This window comes from Morone saxatilis, unplaced genomic scaffold (assembly GCF_004916995.1).
Source record: "Morone saxatilis isolate NCDOM2014 unplaced genomic scaffold, NCSU_SB_2.0 Contig9, whole genome shotgun sequence".
NCBI lineage: Eukaryota > Metazoa > Chordata > Actinopteri > Moronidae > Morone > Morone saxatilis.
Genome location: NW_023340268.1, coordinates 17,648,219 through 17,648,421, shown reverse-complemented (window position 1 = coordinate 17,648,421; position 203 = coordinate 17,648,219).

Here is a 203-nt window from a genome sequence, read left to right as displayed (position 1 = left end):
GATGCAACACAGATATTACAGAAAGTAATCAAGACATTATAGTACAGAACACACTGACTGATGACCAAAAAGGTCAACTTCCTGGTGGCCCTAGAGAATAAGTCAGGAAACATCTGGGAAACATGATGAACACCTGTACAGAATTTGGTGCTACTGCCAATCAAGTAGATGTTATATTTCACAGAATAAGTGAAAACTTTGAC